This window comes from Mauremys reevesii, unplaced genomic scaffold, assembly GCF_016161935.1.
Source record: "Mauremys reevesii isolate NIE-2019 unplaced genomic scaffold, ASM1616193v1 Contig51, whole genome shotgun sequence".
NCBI classification, from domain to species: Eukaryota; Metazoa; Chordata; order Testudines; family Geoemydidae; genus Mauremys; species Mauremys reevesii.
Window position 1 is genome coordinate 237,767 of NW_024100864.1, and position 26,124 is coordinate 263,890.

Consider the following 26,124-nt stretch of genomic DNA (forward strand, 5'->3'; position numbering starts at 1 on the left):
TAAAACACTGGTGTTTTCCCCACAGGAAAGGGATGGACAATTTCTCTTCTGTGGGAAGACGAGGGAAACCATGCAATCACCTTCTGGAAGGTATATTAAGGAGGGCGGTGGAAGAGCCCTCACGGACTAGACTAAGAAAGCAGCTCTTGAACTGACCTTCCAACAATGACAAACTAAAATCTGCAAGAGCAGCCTTTCAACTCAGGGGCCCAATAAGAAGCCGTTACCAATAACTAACCGAAGAGTTACAAATGACTCCAAACCAGACACTTTTAGGAAAAACCAAACGTTAACACAAACAACAACACATTTCTTTGCTGCTCTTCAACCGTGATACTCTCCTCCACCGTTCCTCCCAAAAACATACAAAACCAAAGAGCCAGTAGAATGCACATCACAAAACAGTCCCCTGCTAGCTAGGAAACAATCTCACTAACATGAGAATCTTAAAGTAAATAAACCATTTTCAGAGCTCTGAGCTTTTTTCATATACTATAGATAAGCTTCAGCCAGTGACACCAGTTCAGGTAGCCCCCTTCTGTTTTTCTCACAGCAGGCAACAGCCTTGCCAAAGCAAAGCCTTAAAAAATTGGGTACAAACTCATAAACATTCCTCTCCACGGAAAAATGCAAAGGGAAATAGGCTGGCCAGGGGCATGAGGACAATGGCCCAGACAAAGGGGGAGGGACTTGGTCCAGGGGTGGAGGAAGACAGAAAAAGGGACAGGCATGGGATTGGCTTCCTGTCTTTTTTCCTTTGCTCAGCATTTTACTTGTGACTGTAATGGGGAGACTTGAGAAATACCTGTGATGCTGGTGAGGTAGGTGGCTGCCCCGAGAGCACAGAGCTGAGCATTTTCCACTGGGTTGCTGCCTGCACCCTCAGCACCTGGCCATGATTGTATAGTGGTTAGTGTTCTGCGCTCTGGCCGCAGCAGCCTAGGTTCGAATCCAGGTCACGGCATTGCTTTTTGGTGGGGAGGGGCTATCCTGCAGCACGCCTCGTGGCTCAGTCTGATGGCGTCCATTTGCAAAGAGAGCCATCAGCCGGTCCTTAGTTTCTGCTTGGTAAAGGCAAGTCAGTGGGGTCCATTGGTCAGAAAAAGAGTACCAGGACTTCTTGCTGGGCATCAGGGTCCAAAAGCAACACATTACCTACTGGAAAGGGCTGTGTTTCGAATGTCCATCCAGTGTACGTTGAAGGGAAGGATCTGCGTGCCTGGGAAGCTGCGTCCCTCCAGAGGCGCTTGAGAAGCCAAAGGGGCCATGGGTGAGTTTGCGATGAGGTGAGTGTGAAGTGTGGAAGGGGGAGGGTGGCAAGAGGAGGTTTTGAGAGGAAAAAAGGTGCTGCTGAGCTGGTAGGTGAGGGTAAGGTCCCAGGCGGGTGTTGTGTGAGGAGCTGTGTAGGCCCGAAAAGGCGTTGTGCTGGGCAAGGGCAGGTGAGGAGGGCCAGGGCTTTTCCCAGGGCTGTTACTGCAGCCAAAGCCTTTGGGAAGCAGAAGAGGGCCATCTCGCTAGAGGGTTAAATTCACAACTCTTTCAACTCCCAGAGCCCTTCTACAGCACAGATGATTTGTATACACCTTCACCGTGAGCCAAATTGGCAGGTTTCCGGGAGCCCTGTGAGCCCAATGTTGTTTGAGTCTCCCTGCTGATTTATTAGGAGAATAAAAGATGGACGCCAGAACTGAGGCAGACTACGGACACCGCATTCTGAGAAAACAATGGTGAACCTCCAACTCCAGCAGTGTGGGCCACATAGACAAGTAACCAGCACCCGCAATCTTTACAAACTTTTTTCCAAAATAACTCATCTTTTGGAAAAATAGGTTGAGCCTTTTTGACAATCTGGCTAAAGATTTTAGTGCCTAACTGGGAGCCTAGTTCTTCTGCAAATCTGGCCCTAGCGGTGGGTGTGAGACCTTCTGAAAATTCTGGCCAATGTGTCTGGAAGCTCCAAGAAGCATCGCAACTTTGAGCATTTACTAGAACAGGATGAACAAAACCTTCCTTCCTTGACCTACAATCACCTTGATTCCAGGTTGAGGTTTCAAGAGAATTGATTTGATTCTTAGATGCACTGCGAAACAAACACCCTCCTGTAGACATTGGAAGGGGGAGGCTGAAATGGATCTGCCACTAAACCACGTTGCCTTTCATCAGTAGCCACCTGAGCAAGAGGGTAAGCACTGGCCTAGAGGTGAAAGGCCCATAGCCCATGCTCAGAAGCCTTCAGTGGCTAGATCTTAGGAATGGAAAAGCTTAATGATCTTTCTCCGGGGTGTTACTTCCAAAGACTTGTATATAGCGCTGGGTGAAAGGTTTTTGGATGAATATTATATTTAGTGAAATATTTTGGTGGACCCAAAATGGTTGTTTGGTTTGGTTTGGTTTCACCAAGAAAAGTGAAAAGAAAAGAAAAAGATCTTGGGTCAAAGTGCAATGTTGTTCTAATTTAGGTTAGGCTCGGTAAGAAGGAAAAACTAAATTGTTTGCACAAGTAAGTGTATTTGTGTAAAAGGGTGCAGAGGCTGGGCTTTAAGGGGCAGATAGCCATATTGTAGTAGTTGGAAGCTTTGCTTTCCCCATGGCCTCTAAAGAGTTTCCGAGCATTCTGAAGGAGGCCAGGAAGTTGCATTCTTCCGCTTGAACTCCAAGCGAGGAAGGCAAGGTAGACTTTTGTTGAAGAGGATAACTCCCTGACCAGGAATCGAACCCGGGCCGTGGCGGTGAAAGCGCCAAATCCTAACCACTAGACCACCAGGGAGATGACAGTTGGGGGGTTGGGCATAACTTTCTAGGCCTACTTTCTGTCCAACTGAGGCCATTCTGTCTGTCTTCAAAGGAGGTTAACACAAGCTCTGAGCTCTTCGTTTCCTTACGGTTCCCTTCCTATTTTTAGCACTGATATGAAAAAGAAACAGAAAACATATTAAGACAATTTCCAGTATTGTTATACATTGAGGCCATGTCTTTTTTTAAAAAAAAAACAGTTTTGTTGCTATCTTGTTTTACTCTCCATGGGCTTACAGAAATGTATGAGGGATTAATAAGATGTGATGGAATCGTCAGCCTTAAGCAATCTCCATCCCAATGAAGAGGGCTGGTGGAGGATTTGAGAAAGAAGCAGTTATCTCAACTACTGAGTGCTGGCGAAGATATAGAAATAAGTAGAGAAGCTCTAGATGGCTGCTCAGGGGGAGGGGGGCAATCAGCTTCTGAAAGGTTATTTTTTCCCTCTCTTGCCTGGGCTAGAAGAGACTCAACTCTCTTAGGACCATGGAATTGTCAATGTGTCTTGTCTTCATGATGTACTAAAGGTCCGAGACCGCCTCAGCTGGTTGAGAGGACAAAGAGTGGATTCCGTTATGCTCTGAGACTCTAAGGGAGAGAGTGATGTCGAAGAGTGCAAGATGAAACGCCCAACGTGGGGCTTGAACCCACGACCCTGAGATTAAGAGTCTCATGCTCTACCGACTGAGCTAGTCGGGCTAGGCCTCAAGGGGTAGCAAAGGCACAGACAGTGCAAAAGAAGAGCGAAGGAAGTTTCTTTGCGTGCTGAGATTCGTTTCCTGACATTTGCCTTCTTTCCTGGTTCCTTCGCTCTCCAGCTAGCAAACAGGGCCCGTTCCAAGGCTAGTTAGATGCTGGTGTCTAGACCAGAGAAGTGGGAAAATCATCTAGCAGCTGCTCAGAGAAACCTGGGTGGGAGGGTGGAATTTAGGATTCTCCCAGCAGGAGGAGGTGCTGTTTCTCAGCGCCCAAAGAGGGGGCAGAGAAGACAGTAACCCGCCGGCCACCAGACACATCTTTTCGCAGGGAATCAGAACCCCCTGGGGTAAAACTCTTCCAAGGATGTGTGGCTCCAGGAATGTCAGAGAAGGGAAGGACTGTTTGCTTTAGGAGGTGGGTGCGGGAACCTGCAGGTCCTTAGGTCCCTCCAGCGTCCGATGAAAGCATTTGGGGGGAAGGGGCCGGGATAGACAAAGACAGGAAAGACGGGCTTGCGGCTCCTGTGCAAACACCATGTTGCCAGCAGTCCAAGAGAAGCGAGTGGGGGTTCGAGCATTTTGGCTGCTTCCTGAGGGCACGGAACTCACAACCTGGCAATGCTCAGAGCCCCGTTCCTCGGGAGTTTTCTTTGTGTTGGTCTTGTGATGCTGAGGGAGGAAGCTGAAGCATCATTTGAGTTTGTTTCAGTGCCTTTGGTTGGGCTAAGGTTGTGACCCTGAGCACAGGGGTTCCAGCTCTTAACCCCTGAGGGGAATGGACCTTTGAGACCTCCTGATAGGATGTTGACACAATCTAACAGGGCTCTTGGTTGTAGCTGCCTCCTGTCTCTGCTCCCTATGTTGTGAATTCTGTGCCCTCATGAAGCAGCCAAACCAGAGTATGTAGAGCACCCAGTTTAGGGCTCAAGCCCAAACCCTGAGACTAAGAGACTTACCTTCCCTTTATCAGTGTCTACTGTACTGCTCCCTTCTTCCTCCACCTGTATATGTTTGACACCCATACCTGCCCAAGATCAAGCAATGCCAACTTTCTGGTGGGGAATAAACTGGAATTTACCCAACTAGGTGCCTTGAGCGCATGGATTCCGAAGGTATTTACGATTCCCTCTAACTTCTCTTGCCGCTACTCTAAGAAAGCTCCTAAACAAGGGCTCTTCCAATATGTTACAAGGGCAATTGAAACCAGGCCACCTCTTGAGGTGGAATCAAGAGGCTGTGTCAGGAGTGGGATTTGAACCCACGCCTCCTGCAGGAGACCAGAAGCCCCAGTTGTGGGAAAGACAGAGCCTTGAGTCTGGCGCCTTAGACCACTCGGCCATCCTGACGCTGGAACAAACGCAGCTCTCTCAACCCTCCTTTTCTTCAATATTGTATGAGCCGCTCAAGAAGGCCAAGACAGCATCTCCCGTTCAACACCTACATCACATCTGGTTTTTAGACACCATCACCCTCATCTAAAGTTTCAGGTTTCCTACAACCCTGTGCCTTCTGAGGTGTTCTAATCTCCCCCCCTCACTTATTAGATGGACACTAGGACAGAGGCAGAATAGAGACACTTAGCTTAATGAGAACCTCAAACTCCAGCACGGTGGGCCACAGAGTCAAGCAGCCAGCACTCACAATCGGTACCGGCCTTGTTTGGGTTTTTTTCCCAAACTAGCTCAGCACTCAGGGTGTTGAGCCCTTCTGGAAATCTTGCAAAAGAGTTTGGAGCCTGAATGGGTGTTGAGTTCTTAAGAAAACCTTGTTTTTGTTTTGTTTCCCCAAGAAAATTGGGGACAAAAGATTAATCTAGGGTGAACCTGGATGTTTACTGCTGTTTTCGTTCAGCTCCACTAGGCTCTTTCGAAAGCTGGTCCGTTCCCCATTACAGAGGGTCCAAGCAGAGCGAGTGAAGGAACCCTGTGCTCAGCATCACAACCTGAGCCCGAGGAAAAGCACTGAAACACGCTCAAATGACGCTTTAGGTTCATCCATCAGAATCACAAGAGCAAGACAAAGACATCTCAAGAGGAAGAGTCCTCGGTTTTCATTTACCCCATCGCAACCCTCTTCACTTCTTCTTCTGCCTACCTAGAGGCTCGTCCAGGAAAATCACTCAACTGATTATAATTTGGGCAGAGAAACCCAGGGAGGGCTTGTGCTCCCCCTCCATGTGAGCGGATAGCACTCTGACTTCGTCTACGGGGTCTATCAGCTTTGGCTTCCCCAGTTTGTCAACTCGGTGCAGGCAGGAAGCAGGCTCTCCTCGGCTTTGGCAAGCCACTTTCTGTCCAAATTGGGAAACCGGTCCAGTCTCCATTCCCCTGTGAGAACAAGAGCAGAGAGTTCACCAGCTGAACCCAATCCGAGGCATTGAAAAAAAATGGAATTATGCTTCCCGTTCCTCCGTCAGGATCACCAGGGAAACACACCAAAATCCCAAGAGGAACAACTCGTCTCTGTTTTAGTTACCCCCAACGCAATCCTCTCCGCTTCTTCTGCCTCCCTCGAGGCTCTTCCAGGGACAAAACTCATTGAGCTGATAGGATTTGGGGGATGGAAACGGAGAGAGGGGGTTTGACACCTCCTGAGAGGATGTGGACGCGATAGAACAGCTCTCTCGGTTTTAGAAGCCTCCTAGCCTGGCTCTTTTGTTGTCAATTCTGTGCCATCAGGAAGCAGCGAAAGCAGGGTAGGTAGGGCACCCGGTGACGTTGCACTCCATACGTTGTATGAAAAGATGCTTATAAGTGTGAGTATGATGTAAGTGGAATATGCTTGATGCAAAAGGTCTCTTGTAAGGTATCATAACAAAGGTTCTAACCTACTGAATATATGCCTCCATTTGTATGCATGTCTCATTCTTGTCTCTGAAGCTGGAAATATGAAGTCTAACTCTGAGGTCCTATTGTAATTGTGCAAAGCGTGGGCCACTAATGGCGGTTTAAAACCTTGACGGCTCCCATTGACAATTGGTTGTAAATGGTTTATTGACCTGCAAACCTTCCTGTGTACGTGTGGGCCAACCCAGGAAGAATGGAAACTAGGGGGTCTTACAGAGACCACGATAGTGGAATCCATCTTAAATCTGGTATTTTTCCATTTAGAAGGAAGGGTGAGGACCCAGAGAGACAAAAGATTCCCGCCTTATGCCAAAGCTATAAAAGGGGGTGAAGCAGGACAAAGGGGCTGCCAGTCATGAGAAAACCTAAGATGTCTGCTGGAAGTAACAAAGACCGAAGCAGGGGAAAGGATTGGGCCCAGACTAGGCAGGAGTCTAGTCTGTGAAAGAAGCTGATTGGAACACCTCTGAGGGTGAGCTATTCCCTGGAATCAGTTTCTTAATGTATTAGGCTTAGGCTTGCGTGTTTTGTTTTAGTTTGCTTGGTGACTTCCTTTGTTCTGTCTGTTATTACTTGAAATCACTTCACTCCAACTTTTAACCTTAATAAAAATGACTTTTGTTTATTAATAAACCCAGAGGAAGTGATTAATCCCTGGGGGAGCAAACAGCTGTGCATCTCTCTCTATCAGTGATCTAGAGGGTGAAGAATTTAGGAATTTACCCTGTATAAGCTTTATAGAGAGTACAAGGGATTTATTTGGGGTTTTGGATCCCACTGGGAGCTGGGTGCTGGAGACAGGTGCTGAGCTGTTTTGAGTTAAAGTCTGCAGCTTTGGGAGTGTGGCCCAGAGCTTGGGTCTGTGTTGCAGCAGGCTAGGGTGTCTGGCTCAACAAGGCAGGGTTCTGGAGTCCCAAGCTGGCAGGGAAAACGGGCTCGGAAGTAATTTCAGTCCCAAGGGGATCTCTGTGACCGAACCCATCACAGTGGCGTAGTCGAGCAGGATATGTGCACAGCTGATTGCTTTGAGACACTGGTAGTGATTTTTAAGCGTGTTGCCCGGAGGACAGACAAAGTGCTTATTCGGGAAAGGGAAGATGACAACTTTGGTTGCCAAATTGGCTGGGAAAGCTCTGGATATATTCAGTAAGATGCCTATTGCTGATGCTTCAAACTATGGTCTATTTAAGGAATTGGTTTTGAAACAGTTTCAGATTAGGCCCGAAACCTAGAGGGTTAAATTCACAACTCTTTCAACTCCCAGAGCCCTTCTACAGCACAGATGATTTGTACACACCTTCACCGTGAGCCAAATTGGCAGGTTTCCGGGAGCCCTGTGAGTCCGATGTTGTTTTAGTCTCCCTGCTGATTTATTAGGAGAATAAAAGATGGACGCCAGAACTGAGGCAGACTACGGACACCGCATTCTGAGAAAACAATGGTGAACCTCCAACTCCAGCAGTGTGGGCCACATAGACAAGTAACCAGCACCCACAATCTTTACAAGCTTTTTTCCAAAATAACTCATCTTTTGGAAAAATAGGTTGAGCCTTTTTGACAATCTGGCTAAAGATTTTAGTGCCTAACTGGGAGCCTAGTTCTTCTGCAAATCTGGCCCTAGCGGTGGGTGTGAGACCTTCTGAAAATTCTGGCCAATGTGTCTGGAAGCTCCAAGAAGCATCGCAACTTTGAGCATTTACTAGAACAGGATGAACAAAACCTTCCTTCCTTGACCTACAATCACCTTGATTCCAGGTTGAGGTTTCAAGAGAATTGATTTGATTCTTAGATGCACTGCGAAACAAACACCCTCCTGTAGACATTGGAAGGGGGAGGCTGAAATGGATCTGCCACTAAACCACGTTGTCTTTCATCAGTAGCCACCTGACCAAGAGGGTAACCACTGGGCTAGAGGTGAAAGGCCCATAGCCCATGCTCAGAAGCCTTCAGCGGCTAGATCTTAGGAATGGAAAAGCTTAATGATCTTTCTCCGGGGTGTTACTTCCAAAGACTTGTATATAGCGCTGGGTGAAAGGTTTTTGGATGAATATTATATTTAGTGAAATATTTTGGTGGACCCAAAATGATTGTTTGGTTTGGTTTGGTTTCACCAAGAAAAGTGAAAAGAAAAGAAAAAGATCTTGGGTCAAAGTGCAATGTTGTTCTAATTTAGGTTAGGCTCGGTAAGAAGGAAAAACTAAATTGTTTGCATAAGTAAGTGTATTTGTGTAAAAGGGTGCAGAGGCTGGGCTTTAAGGGGCAGATAGCCATATTGTAGTAGTTGGAAGCTTTGCTTTCCCCATGGCCTCTGAAGAGTTTCCGAGCATTCTGAAGGAGGCCAGGAAGTTGCATTCTTCCGCTTGAACTCCAAGCGAGGAAGGCAAGGTAGACTTTTGTTGAAGAGGATAACTCCCTGACCGGGAATCGAACCCGGGCCATGGCGGTGAAAGTGCCAAATCCTAACCACTAGACCACCAGGGAGATGACAGTTGGCGTGGTTGGGCATAACTTTCTAGGCCTACTTTCTGTCCAACAGGCCATTCGTTCGTCTTCAAAGGAGGTTAACACAAGCTCTGAGCTCTTCGTTTCCTTACGGTTCCCTTCCTATTTTTAGCACTGATATGAAAAAGAAACAGAAAACATATTAAGACAATTTCCAGTATTGTTATACATTGAGGCCATGTCTTTTTTTTTTTAAAAAACAGTTTTGTTGCTATCTTGTTTTACTCTCCATGGGCTTACAGAAATGTATGAGGGATGAATAAGATGTGGTGGAATCGTCAGCCTTAAGCAATCTCCATCCCAATGAAGAGGGCTGGTGGAGGATTTGAGAAAGAAGCAGTTATCTCAACTACTGAGCGCTGGCGAAGATATAGAAATAAGTAGAGAAGCTCTAGATGGCTGCTCAGGGGGAGGGGGGCAATCAGCTTCTGAAAGGTTATTTTTTCCCTCTCTTGCCTGGGCTAGAAGAGACTCAACTCTCTTAGGACCATGGAATTGTCAATGTGTCTTGTCTTCATGATGTACTAAAGGTCTGAGACCGCCTCAGCTGGTTGAGAGGACAAAGAGTGGATTCCGTTATGCTCTGAGACTCTAAGGGAGAGAGTGATGTCGAAGAGTGCAAGATGAAACGCCCAACGTGGGGCTTGAACCCACGACCCTGAGATTAAGAGTCTCATGCTCTACCGACTGAGCTAGTCGGGCTAGGCCTCAAGGGGTAGCAAAGGCACAGACAGTGCAAAAGAAGAGCGAAGGAAGTTTCTTTGCGTGCTGAGATTCCTTTCCTGACATTTGCCTTCTTTCCTGGTTCCTTCGCTCTCCAGCTAGCAAACAGGGCCCGTTCCAAGGCTAGTTAGATGCTGGTGTCTAGACCAGAGAAGTGGGAAAATCATCTAGCAGCTGCTCAGAGAAACCTGGGTGGGAGGGTGGAATTTAGGATTCTCCCAGCAGGAGGAGGTGCTGTTTCTCAGAAAAAGCTTCTCAGCGCCCAAAGAGGGGGCAGAGAAGACAGTTCCCCGCCGGCCGCCAGACACATCTTTTCGCAGGGAATCAGAACCCCCTGGGGTAAAACTCTTCCAAGGATGTGCGGCTCCAGGAATGTCAGAGAAGGGAAGGACTGTTTGCTTTAGGAGGTGGGTGCGGGAACCTGCAGGTCCTTAGGTCCCTCCAGCGTCCGATGAAAGCATTTGGGGGGAAGGGGCCGGGATAGACAAAGACAGGAAAGACGGGCTTGCGGCTCCTGTGCAAATACCATGTTGCCAGCGGTCCAAGAGAAGCAGGTGGGGGTTCGAGCATTTTGGCTGCTTCCTGAGGGCACGGAACTCACAACCTGGCAATGCTCAGAGCCCCGTTCCTCAGGAGTTTTCTTTGTGTTGGTCTTGTGATGCTGAGGGAGGAAGCTGAAGCATCATTTGAGTTTGTTTCAGTGCCTTCGGTTGGGCTAAGGTTGTGACCCATTCATATATATAGTATGAACTATATACACTAACTATACTACAAACGAATAAAGTTAACTACAACTATATAAATCTGAACTATATATACAAGAATTAACGAGAGAAACTACGAGTAGCTAGGGAAGTGGAGGTCAGCTAAGCCGCGCTCCACTGTTCCAACGACCGACACGGGCAGTAAGAAGGAACTGAGGGGCGGGTGGGTCAGCAGTGGTATATATCTGGCTCTATAGCGGCGCCACTCCAGGGGCACCCATCCGACCCACCGAGTGTTGCTTGGGTAAAAATCTTCCGACGAACGTGCACACGGCGTGCGCACACCTAACTGGAATGCATATGAGCAATCACTCGAAGAAGAACTCCTTCTTTCTTGTATATTGCAAAGAAACCTGGTGTTATTTTTCACCAAGGAAGCTGGTAGATGTTTGAACACAAAGTATTGCAGCTTGGGAACAATCCCCCAGAAATGGCATCTTCCCCCCCTCCACCCCGGAGCTTCCCTGCCTGAACGTACAGAGTGCGCAGCGCGCGTCTCTCCCTTGCTGCTGCTGCTGCCGCCTAAGGGCTAGAGCATAAGAGCAGTGCTAGCTGCTGTAGCACCTCAGGAGGGAGGGGACCCTGCCATTTTTGGCAGCCCTCCTCTCCCGCTACCTGGAGGAGACACGAAGGGGACTTCCGGCCAGGAGACGGACTTCACTCACCTTAGCAGCTGCTGGGGCTTCTGTGAGTGTTTGACCCTATGATTCCGCCCCCGCCCCCGCCCCCGCCCCTGCCCCTGCCCCTGCCCCTGCCCCATGCTGGGGAAGGGGCAGCCCCATCCCCCATCCACAGTGAAGTTATGGTGAGGGGCAGCAACATGGAAGGCCACCTGTGATGGCAACCCCCCCATCCAGTACCCATCATAGAGGAGGTGAGTGAGCTTTCTGGACCTGAGAGGGGCCCTACGAGCATGTGCAGTGACTGTGGTGCAGAGTGAGTGTGCTGTGGGGCAGAGGGGCAGAGGAGGGGTCCCTCCCCTGGAGCTTGCTGCTGCCAGTGGTGGTGATGGGGAGTCCTCTCTGGCCCTAGCCCTGGGGCAGCCTGTCTGCACCCCAAGTTCCTCATCCTCAGCCCTGCCCCACCCCAAAGCCTGCACTCCCAGCACCGAGCACACTCCTGCACTGTGAACCTCTCATCCCCAGCCCCACCCCAGAACCCTCACCTGAGGGGAAAAACATGCAACTTAAATTTGGTGGTCAGTTTGGAGTATCATTTTGTTTAGCACGATACTTGACTATTTTACACCCCTTCAAAGTATGTAACTGGTCATATACAGGTGTTACGAAGTGGGAATGTGCTTAATGTTTTCTCTGAATAGTGTCTGTGTGCCTCAGTTTCCCCAATGCATTTCTTAAGGCTCTAGATGGTGGGATAAGGGGGTGTGATTGTTGTAAAGCCCTAGAGGGCCAGTGTGATGCCGTCTGCACAGAGAATGGCCGAAACCCTGTCTCCAGGCAACTGATGGCCTGAGCCCCTCCCCTGCAAAGGTGCCAGCTGAAGGTGTTGGAGACAAAGAGATCAGGTGAGCAGAGAGGAGTGGGGGTTGGAGGGGGTTTGGGAGTCTGGAGCTGGCTGGGGACCAGGCGTGAAGTGCAGACAAGGGGGGTCTGGATCACTGCCCCCAGAATGGACCCGGCCTAGGGGTCCGGTTCACTGTAGCTACAAGCTCTGTTTTACACCCTGTTCCTGTCATCGAATAAATCTCTGTGTTACTGGCTGGCTGAGAGTCACGTCTGACTGCAAAGTGGGGGGGCGGGACCCTCTGGCTTCCCCAGGACCCCACCTGGGCGGGCTCGCTGTGGGAAGCGCACAGAGGGGCAGAGGATGCTGAATGCTCCAAGGAGAGACCCAGGAAGGTGAAGCCGTGTGAGCTTCTTGCCCAGAAAAAGTCTGCTCCGAGGGAGAGGAGGCTCCCCAAAGTCCTGCCTGGCTTGGTGGGGAGCAGTTCCAGAGCAGCGCCCAGGGACTCCGTGACACCCGGTACCCACCACAGGGGAGGCGAGTGGGCTTTCTGGACCTGAGAGAGTCCCTAGGAGCATGTGCAGTGACTGTGGCGCAGAGTGAGTGTGCTGCGGGAGGTGGGGACGATGGGTCCCTCCTCTGGAGCTTGCGGCTGCCGGCAACAGGGAGGGGGGTCCTCTCTGGCCCTAGCCCTGGGGCAGCCTGTCTGCATCCCAAGTTCCTTATCCCCAGCCCTGCCCCACCCCAGTCCCTGCACCCCCAGCCCTGAGCACCCTCCTGCACTGTGAACCCCTCATCCCCAGCCCAACCCCAGAGCCCACACCTGAGGGGAAAAACATGCAACTTAAATTTGGTGGTCAGTTTGGAGTATCATTTTGTTTAGCACAATACTTGACTCTTTTACACCCCTTTAAAGTGTATAACTAGTTGTATACAGGTGTTACAAAGTGGGGCTGTTCTTAATGTTTTCTCTGAATACAGTGTGGGTGCCTCAGTTTCCCCTGTGCATTTCTCAAGGATCTAGATGGTGGGATAAGGGGGTGTGATTGTTGTAGAGCCCTAGAGTGCTAGTGTGATGCCGTCTGCACAGAGAATGGCTGAAACCCTGTCTCCTGGAAACTGATGGCCTGGGCCGCTCTCCTGCAAGGTGCCAACTGAAGGTGTTGGAGAACAGAGAGATCGGGTGGCCTCCATAATGCCTGGAAAAGAGACAAAGGCCAGAGGAGGGAGTGTCAGTGCCTGTGCAGACTTCCGGGAAGCGCACGGTGTGGAAGGGGATGCTGGGATGCTTTGGAACAACTCCATACAAAGCCAGTCAGGACTCTGGGGGAGCTTTCTCTCTCGGAGCAGACTGTCTCCAGTGCAGGAAGCTTACACCTTCCTGGGTCTGACCTCGAAGCATTCAGCCCTTCCACACTGTGCGCCTTACGCAGCCAGTCTGCCTAGGCAGGTCCTGGGGCAACCAGAGGTCCCTGCACCCCCAACTCCACAGTCAGACGTGACTCTCAGCCAGACAGTAAAACAGAAGGTTTATTAGATGACGGGAACACAGTTTAAACAGAGCTTGTTGGTACAGAAAACAGGACCCCTCAGTCAGGCCCATCTTGTGGGGTGGGGAGCCCAGAACCAAGTTCTGTGTCTCTCCCCATTTCCCCAGCCAGCTCCAAACTGACACTCCCTCCTCTGGCCTCTGTGTCTCTTCTGGACAAGGAGGCCACCTGATCTCTTTGTCCCCAACACCTTTGTCATAAGTAGTTAGTTAAGGGTTAAGGTCTACCTGTAAAGGGTTAACACAGACCTGGTGAAACACCTGACCAAAGGACCAATCAGGGAAGAGAATTTGAAAATCCCAGAGAGCGGGAACTTGGGTCTCTGTGTTCTTTGTTCTGAGTTCTTAGCCGTCTGGACCTACACCAGTCTAGACGCTTAACCAAGTCTGCTCATCTTTCTGAACTAATTTCTTCTATTCAAGCTAGTGAGTATTAGAAGAACTGGGTAATTGCATATAAGAATCCTGTGTCTGAAATTCTGTGTGTTTGCATTGATTATTCGTAATTTTGCCTGTATTGTTTGTACTGAGGAAAAGGGAGAAATTTCTCCAGGGATTAATCAGATTAGACCCTATGAATGTCTATCTTGGATTCATAGAGATTGTGTATTTTTTCTCTTCTTTCTTTTATTCTTTTAATAAACTCTTTTAAGTTCAGGACTTGGTTAAGTTCCTTACCTGTGGATTCAGGGGAAGGAAGCTAGGCGCCACTCTGTGGAGACAAGAGTTGTCTCCAAGCAGAGAGAGAGCAGGAGAGGGAGGGGGGAAGTGGGCTGCTTCCCTGTGTGTAGAGATTCAAGGGATTTGAATCTGGGTTCCCCAGGGGAAGCTTGGGGGACAGGCCGTGCGTCAGACACGTTAACCTGACTGGTGGCAGCGAGAAGAAATCCTACCCTAAGGGTTAGGGTGGGGGGGAGAATACCTGCGGGTCCCCACCTTTGAACCCACAAGCTCAAAGTGGGGGTGAGATCCCATGACATGGTGGCAGCGGAGTTTCGAACCCATTGTTAGAAGGAGTTTTTTCAGCTGGGCTACACTGAAGGAAGCTATTCTCTTCTTCTAGAGCAGGAAAGCAACCTGAGAGAAGAGTTGAGTTTACTAGTCTTCTGTTTCTAAGTGGTATTGTTAGAAGCAGGTTCAGCAGTTTGGCTGGAGGGAATTGAGTTTCCAGCAGGCTTTGTTGGAAGCAGTTTTCTTTTGGGTTGCTATGACAGTCAGCTTGAGGAAAAAGCAGTTTTCATTCGGGTGTCATAGAAAAGCACCTTGGAGGAAAGAAAGTGTGTGCATTCCTTAGGTGGGGGGAAGTGCCCTCACAGGTTTGCTGGGGAGATAAGGAATCTCAAGACAGAGGTTTTAGCTCTGGTTGCAAGGAGGTGTGTCCCTCCTTTGTGTGATCAGGATTCCTTGGGTGGGGGGAGTGCTCCTCCGAGCTCATCCCGTCCAACAGGGAAAACAGGTTTGGCGAGGAGAGAAAGCTCCTGAAGCCAGTTTTTTTTTCCTGTGACTTTTGAAATGCAGAAGCCAGGAAGCCAGTGAGATTTTCACTAGTCTTTTCTCGCAGAGAGACAGAGAGTTTTTTAGATTTTCCCTATTGCTCAGTACAGAACAATAGAGAGTTGCAACACACAATTTGCTATACACAGGATTAATTACCCTTTCTTTACTCAAGTTATCATAAACAGGGAGGGGGTGTCCAGCACCCCAAGGCACAGATATGACGGAAACAAGTGACCAACTAGAGCTTGCTCGATTGCAAATAAAAATCCTGGAAGCCAAAGAGAGAGAACACCAGATGGCCATGGCAGCCATGGAGGCAGACCAGAAAGCCAGAGAGGCAGACCACATCAGACAAATGGAATTAAGAGAGAAAGATCTGGAAATCCAGAGGCAGGCTCTGGAAGTAGAACAGGCTAAGCAGCATAATCCACCACCCCATCCACCTACTGATCAAACTTTTCGGAGAAAATTTCCCGCCTACAGGGCAGGTGAAGATGTTGAGGCCTTTTTAGAAAACTTTGAGAGGGCCTGTATTGGATACCGTCTTCCTAAAGACCAATACATGATGGAGCTGAGGTCACAGCTCAGCGGACAATTATCCCTTGTGGCAGCTGAAATGCCTAGAGACCAGATGGACGACTTTCCACTGTTCCTAACCAAGGCCAGACTCAGAATGGGCATCACCCCTGATCACGCCCGTCAGCGTTTCAGAGCCCAGAAATGGAAACCAGAGATGTCTTTTCCAGAGCACGCTGCTTACCTGGAAAAACACTATTTCTCATGGATATCAGGATCCAAGGTTAAGGAGCTAGACGACCTACACCTCCTGATGATGATGGAGCAGTTCCTAGATGGTGTTCCTGAGAACATTAGACGCTACATCCAAGATGGTAAACCAAAAACTCTCACTGAGGCAGGAGAGATTGGAGCCAGATGGATGGCATCGGTAGACAACACGAAAGCTACTGCCAAAGGGAGCGAATCACACAAGGTACCCACCGAGACTAAACCTTACCATCGAGGGCCAATCAAGCCCACACCTACAACCCAAGCACAGTCACACCCTACCTCTTCTTCTACCTCACCAGTTTCCAGTAAACCAACACAACCCCGTGACCCATCAAGTGGGCGATGTTTTGGATGCAATGAACTGGGGCATATCAAAGCCAAATGCCCAAAGAACCTGAACCGGGTCCAACTCCTTGCACCTGCATGCCAAGGAAACCCGGAATTAGATATCTCTCAAATACCCATATGCTTTAGGGAAACTTTGAGAGTGGACGGAAAGGAAGTTATCGCATGGAGAGACACTGCAGCACATGTGTCAGCTATCCACCGAACCTTCGTGGACCCCAAATTCATCAACCCGAAAACCAAAGTGACAGTTCGCCCCTTCATGTCAAAACCTGTAACATTACCTACAGTGCGTTTACCTGTCCAGTACAAGGGCTGGTCAGGGACGTGGACTTTTGCTGTCTATGACAATTATTCTGTCCCCATGATTCTGGGCAACCACTTGGCCCATCACGTTGAGCCGCCAGAAACAGAGGGAGTGGTTACACGCAGCCAAGCCAGACGACCTGCTGCACCCATCCCTGTTCCTGAGCCATCCACCAAGACCCCGTCTGTGTTACCAGAGACCCAGACAGACGTGGTGGAACCGGATCCCATGCCAACACCTACAGCAGCCATACTACATCCAGTCCCAGAACCGGAACTGGAAGGGCACCCAGCGCCAGCACCGGCGCCAGCTATTACAACTCCACCGCCAGAGGGCGACAACGGGCCTGAACTGGAAAAACCAGTGCACAACCCTACCCTAGAGGCTCAGCCGGAGCCTGAAATAACACCTCGTGGACCAGCGGAGAGCGGTTCACAGTCAACAGAAACAATCTCATCACCTACATCACTTCCAGAGGAACTGGTGTCTCCCGCCTCAAGAGAACAGTTCCAGACAGAGCAGGAAGCCGATGACAGCCTCAAGAAAGCATGGGCGGCGGCACGCAGCAACCCACCGCCTCTCAGCTCCACTAACCGATCCCGGTTCGTTGTGGACCAAGGACTTTTATACAAGGAAAGTCTTTATGGTGGACACCAGGAGGGCTGGCATCCTCAAAAACGGTTGCTAGTTCCGACGAAGTACCGGGAAAAGCTCTTAAGCTTAGCCCATGATCATCCCAGTGGCCATGCTGGGGTGAACCGAAGCAAAGACAGGTTGGGAAGGTCCTTCGACTGGGAGGGGATGGGCAAGGACGTTGCCAAGTATGTCCGGTCTTGTGAGGTATGCCAAAAGGTAGGAAAACCTCAAGACCAGGTCAAGGCCATCTCCAGCCACTTCCCATAATTGAGGTCCCATTTCAGCGAGTAGCTGTGGATATTATGGGTCCTTTCCCAAAAAAGACCCCAAGAGGAAAGCAGTACATACTGACTTTTGTGGACTTTGCTACCAGATGGCCGGAAGCAGTAGCTCTAGGCAACACCAGGGCTCAAACTGTGTGCCAGGCCTTAACTGACATTTTTACCAGGGTGGGTTGGCCCTCTGAAATTCTTACAGATTCGGGAACAAATTTCCTATCAGGGACCATGAAAGACCTGTGGGAAACTCATGGGGTGCATCATTTGGTTGCCACCCCGTACCACCACCAAACTAATGGCCTAGTGGAAAGGTTTAATGGAACATTGGGGCCATGATCCGCAAATTCGTCAATGAACACTCCAATAATTGGGATCTAGTGTTACAACAGTTGCTGTTTGCCTACAGGGCTGTTCCACATCCCAGTTTAGGATTCTCACCATTCGAGCTGGTATATGGCCATGAGGTTAAGGGGCCATTACAGCTGGTAAAGCAGCAATGGGAGGGGTTTACACCTCCTCCAGGGACTAACATTCTGGACTTTGTAAGCAACCTTCAAAACACCCTCCGAGACTCTTGGGCCCTTGCTCGAGAGAACTTAAGAGATGCTCAAGCGGAGCAAAAGGTCTGGTATGATCGACATGCCAAGGAGCGGTCCTTCAAGGTAGGAGACCAGGTCATGGTCTTGAAGGCGCAACAGGCCCATAAGATGGAAGCGTCCTGGGAAGGACCATACATGGTCCAGGAGCGCCTGGGAGCTGTTAACTACCTCATAACATTCCCTGATTCCTCTTTAAAGCCTAAAGTGTTTCATGTTAACTCTCTAAAGCCCTTTTATCCCAGAGAATTACAGGTCTGTCACTTTACAGTTCAGGAAGGAGATGACACCGAGTGGCCTGAAGGTGTCTACTACGAAGGTAAAAGAAATGGTGGTGTGGAAGAGGTGACCCTCTCCACAACCCTGCAACGTCTGCAGCGTCAACAGATCAAGGAGCTGTGCACTCACTTCGCGCCCTTGTTCTCAGCCAACCCAGGACGGACTGAGCAAACCTGCCACTCCATTGACACAGGTAATGCTCACCCAATTAGGACCCCACCCTACAGGGTGTCACCTCATGCCAAAGTTGCTATTAAACAGGAGATTGACAACATGTTGGAGATGGGTATCATCCGCCCTTCTACCAGTGCATGGGCATCTCCAGTGGTTCTGGTTCCCAAACCAGATGGGTAATACGCTTTTGTGTGGACTACCGTAAGCTCAATGCTGTAACTCGTCCAGACAACTATCCAATGCCACGCACTGATGAGCTATTGGAAAAGTTGGGACGTGCCCAGTTCATCTCTACCATTGATTTAACCAAGGGATACTGGCAGGTACCACTAGATGAACCCGCCAGGGAAAAATCTGCCTTCATCACCCATGCAGGGGTGTATGAGTTTACTGTGCTTCCATTCGGACTGCGGAATGCACCTGCCACCTTCCAAAGGCTGGTGGATGGTCTACTAGCAGGATTGGAAGACTGTGCAGTTGCATACCTCGATGATGTGGCCATTTTCTCTGATTCATGGCCTGAACACCTAGAACATTTGAAAATGGTTTTTGAGCGCATCAGGCAGGCAGGACTAACTGTTAAGGCCAAAATGTCAAATAGGCCAAAACAGAGTGACTTACCTAGGACACCAGGTGGGTCAAGGAACCATCAACCCCCTACAGGCCAAGGTGGAGGCTATCCAACAGTGGCCTGTCCCAAGGTCAAAGAAACAGGTCCAATCCTTCTTAGGTTTGGCCGGATATTACAGGCGATTTGTACCACACTACAGCCAAATCGCTGCTCCACTAACTGATCTGACCAGGAAAACCCAGCCAAATGCAGTTAAGTGGACTGATGAGTGTCAGGAAGCCTTTATCCAGCTTAAGGCGATGCTCATGTCTGACCCTGTATTAAGGGCCCCGGACTTTGACAAACCCTTCCTAGTTACCACTGATGCATCTGAACGTGGGGTAGGAGCGGTACTAATGCAGGAAGGACCGAATCACAACTTCCATCCTGTCGTGTTTCTCAGCAAGAAGCTGTCTGAGAGGGAAAGCCACTGGTCCGTCAGTGAAAAAGAGTGTTACGCCATTGTGTATGCCTTGGAAAAGCTACGCCCATACCTTTGGGGACGGCAGTTCCAACTACAAACTGACCATGCTGCGCTAAAGTGGCTGCACACCAACAAGGGAAACAACAAGAAACTTCTCCGCTGGAGCTTAGCTCTCCAAGACTTTGACTTTGACATTCAACACATTTCAGGAGCTTCCAACAAAGTTGCTGATGCACTCTCTCGTGACAGTTTCCCAGAATCTAGTGGCTAAAAAGTGCTCTTTACATGTTATATGCTTAGTAGTATATGTAATAGTGCATGTGTTTATTACTCTGTTGGTTTTGCAGTTTAGGAGGAAATCACCGCCAGTGCTCCCACTGTTGGTGATTTGGGGGGCGTGTCATAAGTAGTTAGTTAAGGGTTAAGGTCTACCTGTAAAGGGTTAACACAGACCTGGTGAAACACCTGACCAAAGGACCAATCAGGGAAGAGAATTTGAAAATCCCAGAGAGCGGGAACTTGGGTCTCTGTGTTCTTTGTTCTGAGTTCTTAGCCGTCTGGACCTACACCAGTCTAGACGCTTAACCAAGTCTGCTCATCTTTCTGAACTAATTTCTTCTATTCAAGCTAGTGAGTATTAGAAGAACTGGGTAATTGCATATAAGAATCCTGTGTCTGAAATTCTGTGTGTTTGCATTGATTATTCGTAATTTTGCCTGTATTGTTTGTACTGAGGAAAAGGGAGAAATTTCTCCAGGGATTAATCAGATTAGACCCTATGAATGTCTATCTTGGATTCATAGAGATTGTGTATTTTTTCTCTTCTTTCTTTTATTCTTTTAATAAACTCTTTTAAGTTCAGGACTTGGTTAAGTTCCTTACCTGTGGATTCAGGGGAAGGAAGCTAGGCGCCACTCTGTGGAGACAAGAGTTGTCTCCAAGCAAAGAGAGAGCAGGAGAGGGAGGGGGGAAGTGGGCTGCTTCCCTGTGTGTAGAGATTCAAGGGATTTGAATCTGGGTTCCCCAGGGGAAGCTTGGGGGACAGGCCGTGCGTCAGACACGTTAACCTGACTGGTGGCAGCGAGAAGAAATCCTACCCTAAGGGTTAGGGTGGGGGGAGAATACCTGCGGGTCCCCACCTTTGAACCCACAAGCTCAAAGTGGGGGTGAGATCCCATGACAACCTTCAGTTGGCATCTTGCAGGGGAAACTGAGGCACCCACACAGTATTCAGAGAAAACATTAAGAACATTCCCACTTTGTCACAACAGGTGCAACAAAATATAATACCATATATTGAAGTAGGCAAGTGCCGCTTCTGACTTTCCACTTTTAATTGACCCTTGTAATCTTGTGGCACTGACGCGTTGTAGCTTCATTTTATATCGGCTTACAGGGCGGGAGCGGGGGGGGCACCACCATTTTGGGCCCCACCAAAAATTATACAAACCTGTCGCCTATGGGCGGGCATGGGGGTTTCTGGCAGGCGAGGGAGAAGGTGAAAGGAGGCGAGTGGTGGGTGGGGACTGACTAGGAGGGACGCAGCAAGCCAGCGGGGGGCTAGGGGGTGAAGAGGGGTGTGATGGTGGGGCCCAGCAGGGAGGGGGCAGGTCCTATTTTACTGCTGTGATCTGGTCACCCCATGTGCAGTTTCTTCCTGCCCCCACCGAACCTTGTTTCGATGGGGCGGAGCTGGGGAAGGAGGGTTTGTTTCCACGGGGCCGGGCGGTGCTGGGGGGGGGGGAAGAAGGGGGCAATTTTATATTAATAAGGAAATGTTTTATAAATTTTAATAAAATAAACATTAGTGAAGAAAATCAGTTGTACTATCAAAACAAATTATTTTCCTGATATGAAAGTGCAAATCAGCTAATTAATATATGATGCAATGTATGTAATAGATAATTTTGTTATTATTTATATAGTCATGGAAAGTAAATAATACATGGAAGAAACGAAAGGGTTTTTTTTAAGTGTTTTTTTGTTTTAGTCATCCCTGCCGGGGCCCCATCGAAACTGTTCGAATTGGGCCCCGCACTTCCTGAAGCCGCCCTGGCAATGAGGCTAATCATCTAGTGGAACAAGCTCCGCAAGGGACGTGGTTAATTCCCCATCACTGCTCTGTGTAAATGAAGACCGCAGCTCTTGCTGCAAGACACCTGGTGTGTGGGTGTCCCTGTTCCCCCTTCAGAACCTCTGGTACATGGTGCTTCCCTCCTCCCAGTTCAAGATCCCCATCATGTGGGTGCTCCCATCCAGGATCTCTGGTGGGGTCCCCCACCCCATGAACTAGCTCCCGTGTGTGGTTTCCCCTGCCTGCCCCCATCCGGGATCTGTGGGTGTCTCTGTTCCCCTTTTCAAGATCCGTGTTGCAGGGGGGCATCCCTCCCCCCAAGTCAGACTCCCCATCGTGTCGGTGCTCCCATCCCCCCTTCCAGGCTCTGTGGGGTGTGTGTGTGTGTGTCTAAAAAGAGACTGTGTCTCACTGTCTTGCCCAGGCTACACTGCAGGGGCTATTCACAGGTGTGATCCCACTACTGATCAGCACAGGAGATTTGACCTGCTTTGTTTCCAACCTGGGCCGGTTCACCCCTCCTTAGGCAACCTGGAGACCCCAAACTCCCCCAGGATCACCATATTGATGCTGAACTTAGTGCAGACACCCGATGAGCACAGCCCCCTGCAGCCCAGAACTCCTGAGCTCAAGCAATCCACCGGCCTCAGCCTCCCCAGGAGCTGGGATCACAAGTACCAGCCACAGGGCCCAGCTTGTTTCTCAGCCTGGCAGCTGGAGCTTTAAACTCTGCTTTTGAGCTCTGTGCCTTGGCCAGACGGGGACAGCCTGGAACTGGGAAATGCTCCTGCTCCCCCCGCCCCCGTCTCATGTCGAGCTGCAGGCGCCGCTGTCCTGCTAGGTAAGATCCCGGATGTTTCGGTGCCCCCTTTCCCCGCCCAGGTGTCCGGGTACCTCTGCCCCCCCTACAGAATCCTGGCTGTGTGGGTGTCCGTCCCTCTGCAGAGGATCCCGGAGTGTGGATGCCCTTGTCCCCCCCTACAACATCCTGGGTGTGTGGGTGCCACTCTCCCCCCCCCGTAGATCTCTGGTGGGTGGGTCCCCAGGGTGTGAGTGCTCCCATCCCCCGATACAGGCTGGGGGGGGGTATAACTGCCTCTCCCTGTCCTGCCCAGGCGGTGCTACAGCAGCTGTTCACAGGGGCAGCAGCCCCACTGTCAACCTGCAGCTTTAACCTGCTCCAGGGGTGACCTGCTTCACCCTCCTTTGGGAGCCCGGGGACCCCGAACTGCCCAGAATCACCTGATTGATGCCGAGCTTAGCACAGACACCGGCTCAGCCTGGCAGGGAGCTGCCCTGAGCCCTGACAATCAGCTGCCCTCCGCCTCCTGCTGCACAGCGAGGATCCCACGTGAGAGGCTTCGTGCCCAGTTTGTTCAGGAGCGTCCCAGGCTCCAGCTGTAAACTCTGCTGGTCAGTTCTAGTCTTTGGCCACACGGGGGCAGCACTAATGGTCCCATCTAAACGCTGTTTGCGTTCGGCCCTTCGGATCGCAGATTGTAACCCGCGGGCAGATCTCTGAGCGCAGCCAAATCCCTCCCCAAACTGAACATTGAAGCAGCAGCTCCCATTGGAAAGATCAGGATTTTTGCCTTTAAAAACAAGGGAAATGTCTCCAGCGAGAGACTGAAGAAGCTCAATTGATTTCATTGACTCCATGAATGTTCCTCTGTGTCCCCCTAGGAGTCATGCCCCACATTTTGGGGACCACTGAACCCTACTCGCTAAGCAGGGCTAGTGATGCCAAAGCCCAGGGAAAGGGAGAACAAGTGCGGGGCCCCCAGCACTGGAGCCATGTGAAGGGGCTGCAGGAGAGGAGTAATGGCTGGTGGCCCAGGGAATTAAGGGCAAAGGGGGCACAGGAGGGGGCAGGAGTTAGGGGTGAAGGAGGTGCAAAGGTTGGGAGTGCAGGAGCTAGCAGTAAAGGGGGAGTGGGGATCGTCCAGGGGCAATGGGGAAGTGCCAAAGTACAAGCACCATTTTCCCTAATGCTGGGAACCATTTTCCCTAATGCTGGTCTGAGCAAACAATTGGAAATGACCCTTCAGTGAGACCAGAACCATAGTGTAGAAAAGCCCCTTTGTTAAGTGGTGGTGGCTGAGGGCTTAGGGAGATGGGTTAGAAAACAACAGGTACTTGTCTGTGGAGATTTGATTCTTGCCTGCTAGGCCAGGCTGGGGTGTGGTGTCTCCATGGCTGTACTTCCAGTGTCTGATCTGCAACAGGGAGCCAAGTCTAGACATACTCAGAGGCTCTATGCCAGGGTTCCTCAAACTTCCTTTCACTACAACCCCTTTTTGCCCAAAAAAACCCCAAAAAACTTACTACATGACCCTAGAAAGACACACCAAGCCCCTCTACACTGAGCACAGGCAGAGGAGACAAAGCCTGAGCCCTGCCCCAGTTGGGGGAGGGCAAAACCAGAGCTTGAGGGATTCAGCCCTGGGTGGTGGGGCTCAGACTTTTGGTTTCAGCCCCAGGCACCAACAAGTCTAATGCCAGCCCTGGCAACCCCATTAAAACAGGGTTATGACCCACTTTGGGGTCTTGCCCCACAGTTTGAGAACCACTGCTCTAGGCTGATGGGAGAGAGTTTTCCTGGGGGTGTAGTTAATCCACTTCCCAAGAGGTGGCAGCTATGTCAGTGGGAGAAGCTATATCGGTGGGTGCGCAAGCTGTGGTGTTTACCACATTTAAGAAGTTTAATCAAACCCCATTTTGAAAACCACCTGTGGTCTGGGAATGGCAAAGGAGCTCGATGAATCAGGGTTTGTCCTTCAAAGTCCTGGACATCACGATTCCATACTCCTGTTGTCATTGGGGATATTGCTCAGTGTTAGAGTGCTTAACTGCAGTTCAAATAGTCCTCAGTTCAAACCCCCGTGTTCTCTTATAACCTCCTTTCTTTTTTTAAAAAAAGTTAAACATTTTCATTTCCATTCTCCATTCTGTTCAGGGGCTCCTCTATACAGGAGTGCTTGATAACAATGTAAACACTCAATATTTTGCTGTCCAAATGCACAAAAACCTAGCAAAGCTGTCCATCAGCTGAAATCAGATCCAATCCTCTAAGTGTCTAGTTTATGTTTTCATCAGTTAAACAAAGGGATCATACGAATGTACATTTGCAGATCCCTCTTCTCCAGGAGCTGTGCTGTGCAGAAGAAGAAGAACCACATCCAGCTGCAGTTCAGGAGTCTGATGACCAAAGAGCCACAAAGTGTTCTCAGGGCTGGAGAAAAATGCCGTCTAGTGAGCTATTGAACGAGCTCAACCTGTTTAGCTTATCAAAAGAAGATTGAAAGGTGACTTCATTGAAGTGTTGAAGGGCCTTAATGGAGACAAAAGATTGGGTATTAAAGGGCTTTTTAATTGAGGAGAGAAAGGCATAACAAGAGCTTGTGGCTGGAAGGTGAAAAGAAACAAATTCATATTAGAAATAAGACACAAATATTCAACAGCAAGGATGATTCACCACAGGAACAAGCTACCAAGGAAAGTAGTGGATTCTCCATCTCCTGATGTCATTTAATGAAGACTAGATGCCTTTCTGGAATGTGTTTGCCCCAAAAGTAGCTCTGGTGTCATACAGGAGGCCTGTGATATGCAGGGGGTCAGATTAGATGCTCTAATGGTCTCTTCTGGCCATATAGTCGACTAATTTCTGAAAAACTGAGTGTAGCATTGGGAACTGTTTCCGATGTTTTCCTGTCTAGCCGGCTTGCTGCCTAGAACATAAGAAAGGCCGTACCGGGTCAGACCAAAGGTCCATCTAGCCCAGTATCTGTCTACCAACAGTGGCCAATGCCAGGTGCCCCTGAGGGAGTGAACCTAACAGGCAATGATCAAATGATCTCTCTCCTGCCATCCATCTCCATCCTCTGACGAACAGAGGCTAGGGACACCATTCTTACCCATCCTGGCTAATAGCCATTTATGGACTTAGCCACCATGAATTTATCCAGTCCTCTTTTAAACATTGTTATAGTCCTAGCCTTCACAACCTCCTCAGGTAAGGAGTTCCACAAGTTGACTGTGCGCTGCGTGAAGAAGAACTTCCTTTTATTTGTTTTAAACCTGCTGCCTATTAATTTCATTTGGTGACCCCTAGTTCTTGTATTATGTGAATAAGTAAATAACTTTTCCTTATCCACTTTCTCAACATCACTCATGATTTTATATACCTCTATCATGTCCCCCCTTAGTCTTCTCTTTTCCAAACTGAAGAGTCCTAGCCTCTTTAATCTTTCCTCATATGGGACCTTCTCTAAACCCCTAATCATTTTAGTTGCTCTTTTCTGAACCTTTTCTAGTGCTAGAATATCTTTTTTGAGGTGAGGAGACCACATCTGTACACAGTATTCGAGATGCGGGCGTACCATGGATTTATATAAGGGCAATAATATATTCTCAGTCTTATTCTCTATCCCCTTTTAATGATTCCTAACATCCTGTTTGCTTTTTGACCGCCTCTGCACACTGCGTGGACATCTTCAGAGAACTATCCACGATAACTCCAAGATCTTTTTCCTGACTCGTTGTAGCTAAATTAGCCCCCATCATGTTGTATGTATAGTTGGGGTTATTTTTTCCAATGTGCATTACTTTACATTTATCCACATTAAATTTCATTTGCCATTTTGTTGCCCAATCACTTAGTTTTGTGAGATCTTTTTGAAGTTCTTCACAATCTGCTTTGGTCTTAACTATCTTGAGTAGTTTAGTATCATCTGCAAACTTTGCCACCTCACTGTTTACCCCTTTCTCCAGATCATT

General features: G+C 49.3%; 5 non-coding genes across 5 annotated transcripts; all 5 read right to left on the reverse strand.

Annotated features, from left to right (window-relative positions):
- Positions 1 to 2,695: 2,695 nt before the first annotated feature.
- Positions 2,696 to 2,767, reverse strand: TRNAE-UUC. The gene has a single exon. It is a non-coding gene; the product is annotated as a tRNA-Glu (tRNA).
- Positions 2,768 to 3,419: 652 nt separating this feature from the next.
- Positions 3,420 to 3,492, reverse strand: TRNAK-CUU. Its single transcript has one exon. It is a non-coding gene; the product is annotated as a tRNA-Lys (tRNA).
- Positions 3,493 to 4,728: 1,236 nt separating this feature from the next.
- TRNAL-CAA lies at positions 4,729 to 4,837 on the reverse strand. The gene is made up of 2 exons: positions 4,800 to 4,837; positions 4,729 to 4,774 (listed from the first exon to the last, which is right to left on the reverse strand). It is a non-coding gene; the product is annotated as a tRNA-Leu (tRNA).
- A 3,909-nt stretch (positions 4,838 to 8,746) lies between these two features.
- On the reverse strand, positions 8,747 to 8,818 carry TRNAE-UUC. Its single transcript has one exon. It is a non-coding gene; the product is annotated as a tRNA-Glu (tRNA).
- A 650-nt stretch (positions 8,819 to 9,468) lies between these two features.
- On the reverse strand, positions 9,469 to 9,541 carry TRNAK-CUU. The gene has a single exon. It is a non-coding gene; the product is annotated as a tRNA-Lys (tRNA).
- Between the last annotated feature and the right edge of the window lie 16,583 nt (positions 9,542 to 26,124).